The sequence below is a fragment of the Miscanthus floridulus genome, chromosome 19 (assembly GCF_019320115.1).
Source record: "Miscanthus floridulus cultivar M001 chromosome 19, ASM1932011v1, whole genome shotgun sequence".
Classification (NCBI taxonomy): Eukaryota; Viridiplantae; Streptophyta; class Magnoliopsida; order Poales; family Poaceae; genus Miscanthus; species Miscanthus floridulus.
In genome coordinates, this window is record NC_089598.1 from 38,673,356 (window position 1) to 38,676,393 (window position 3,038).

A 3,038-nucleotide genomic window follows, 5' to 3' on the forward strand; every position below is an offset into this window, starting at 1 on the left:
AAACTTTTGCCGACAGTTAACAGAATCCCCGACACTTTATGTGTAGGCAAATGGTCTACCTACGCCGACAATTGAAACATTTGCCGACAGTTAACCCTTTCCCGATAGTTAAGACCTACGCCGACAGTTAAGACCTTTCCCGACAGTTTGTATGTTGGCGAAACCATTTCCAAGCATTTTATAAAACATGCCTTCATCAGCAAGTAAACCGTTGGCAAAACTATATAGCAAATATAGATATCAATTCAATTTGAATGATTTGACAAATCCACTTTTGTTCGTAGAGAAGGCATCACATTGAGCAAATTCACTTGATTTTATAGAAATAATATATTAAATATTCCATACATACATCAAATGGATATTGCAAGTTAAAGTGATGATCATAGTACACATAGCCATACATATACAAGTCCAGGATATAGATGAGCCACTAGAAGATATATATAGACATATACTACAAGTCTTGTGCTAACTGATCATTAGTAGCTCTAAACTTAAAATTAGCCTAGCAGTATGTTCATTAAAATAAAAGCATTATTATAGAACATTGACACTTGCTATATCAAATGATACCAACAATATCTTTAGCTTTAGCTTTCAGAGCATATCAATTGCCTCCTTGTCCAGCTCCCGCCCCTGCTCCTTTCATGAATGATTAGCTCATATTTTTGAGCCTGCATGTTCAACTCGTGTAGCATCTTGCATTAGCATTAAGGAATGTATGTAACACCAGATGTCCTGCATAAACATGAGGAAAAAAATCAACACAGTACGTTGCATTAGAATGAAATCATCACAGGTGTTATGGGTCTTTACCTATGCCAATGTCTTACGGCCTGAATAACACACAGGGTATGCAGAGTCAATCAGTTCATGATGCTAGCAATTGTATTAAGGACACTTGTGCTCAATTATCTCACAGATTCAAGTATAATTTTGTAGATAGCAAATTGATCTAATGACAACTTTTATCTAAAGGAACTCTGGTGCCTGCGAAAGCAAAGAGCCATAAAGTTGCAATTGCATTTGGTGCTACAACTGGCTTCATCAGCCTCGTTTTCCTTGCCGTTGGTTTGCTATTCTGGTGGAGGTGTAGGCGAAACCGGAAGACTCTTTTCAACATTGATGGTAAGTAAAATGCTTAAGTTACTAATCAATTCATGAACTAAGTACCTTGATCGTGAATCTTGATGGTCAGTGTTTGATCCTCATCTTACTGTATTGGCTACTGCAGACCAGCACATAGAGAACGTCAACCTCGGAAATATGAAGCGGTTTCAATTCAGAGAGCTCCAGGAGTCCAGGCTGCAACAGAAAACTTCAGCAGCAAGAACATATTAGGAAAAGGCGGGTTTGGTATCGTTTACCGGGGGCAGCTCCCAGATGGAAGTCTTGTAGCCGTCAAGAGGCTCAAAGATGGTAATGCTGCAGGCGGGGAAGCACAGTTTCAGACTGAAGTCGAGATGATCAGCTTGGCAGTGCACAGGAACCTCCTGAGACTCTATGGATTCTGCATGACCGCCAGTGAGAGGCTACTGGTCTATCCATACATGTCGAATGGGAGTGTCGCATTGCGCCTGAAAGGTAAGCAGTTTTTCAAGTTATGAACGCACTAGTCACCAGTGTCACGCGCCTGTCTTTGTTGAAGATTAAATTTCCTCAAGTAAATGTATATGGAATTAAACATGACTGCTTGATTTTATTCCCAAACAATGTGACTGCCTGATATAATTGAAGGCAGAACCTACCCAAGCTGAGAAGCAGAACAAAAGAAGATTTGAAATTTGATTTTTTCGTTCTGTTTCCATTTCCTCTCCTTTGGGCAGAATATTAGAACAAAGAATATGATTCCCTTATAACCAAAACATTAACTTTGTTTTCACCAACTTAAACTACAGGGAAGCCACCACTGGACTGGATCACCAGAAAGAGGATAGCACTTGGTGCAGCACGAGGTCTACTGTACCTGCACGAGCAGTGTGATCCCAAGATCATCCACAGAGACGTTAAGGCAGCAAACATACTGCTAGATGACTGTTGCGAAGCAATTGTAGGTGACTTTGGGCTTGCAAAGCTCCTAGACCACCGTGAATCACATGTCACCACAGCTGTGCGGGGAACTGTCGGCCACATCGCTCCTGAGTACCTCTCCACCGGCCAGTGCCCCATTCTAGTTTCTGACCCTTGGGAGGAATTCCAATTATATAGACAAGCTAGTTAGAGGTTTACTAGCTACTCCCAAAGGGACATTGATGCTGTTCAGGGAGTAGTTTACTAGCAAGTAAACTAATAAATAATAAGTACCCTCCCAAAGTTAGGAATTCCCCTTAATAGAGAAGGCATGGCATATGATCATACCTGAGCTAACGGACATTGATGCTGTTCAGGTGAAGAAGATGCACCAAGAGAAGCAGCTGGACATACTTGTCGACAAGGGCCTGGGGAGCAAATATGACCGCATTGAGCTGGAGGAGATGGTGCAAGTGGCACTGCTATGTACTCAGTTCCTCCCTGGTCACAGGCCCAAAATGTCAGAGGTGGTCAGGATGCTGGAAGGCGATGGCCTTGCAGAGCAGTGGGAGGCGTCACAACGCGCTGAGTCACACAAATTCAAGGTGCCCGAGTTCTCCTTCAGCCGCTGCCACTCTGACCTGACGGATGACTCGTCGCTGCTGGTGCAAGCAGTGGAACTTTCTGGGCCGAGATGATACCATTGGAGACGGTCTGAGGCAAGAAGTATTCAGCAGTTGTTTCCCAGTAGAATATGTAAATACTACAAAGTGAAGCAACTGATGCTGCATCCTGTCAGAAATCGAAGCAGATCTCAATCAGCTGAACTGTACATTACTACATCTACAGGTTATGTAACTGTTGGTAGAATAAGACCATAGAGCAATATTTCCAATTTCTAATGTAATATTTTTTTTGTATTTTTTTCTTTATATTCTATTACTCTAGTTATAATTTGTAAAAAGCAAAAACTTTTCCCATTGGAATGCAGAGGCTTGGAAGTGTCCATGTTGTCTGTGCATTGG

At 42.0% G+C, this 3,038-nt stretch overlaps 1 pseudogene; it reads left to right on the top strand.

The window, feature by feature from the left end:
• Window positions 1-814: 814 nt before the first annotated feature.
• On the top strand, window positions 815-2,835 carry LOC136525910 (LRR receptor kinase SERL2-like; annotated as a pseudogene).
• Window positions 2,836-3,038: the final 203 nt, after the last annotated feature.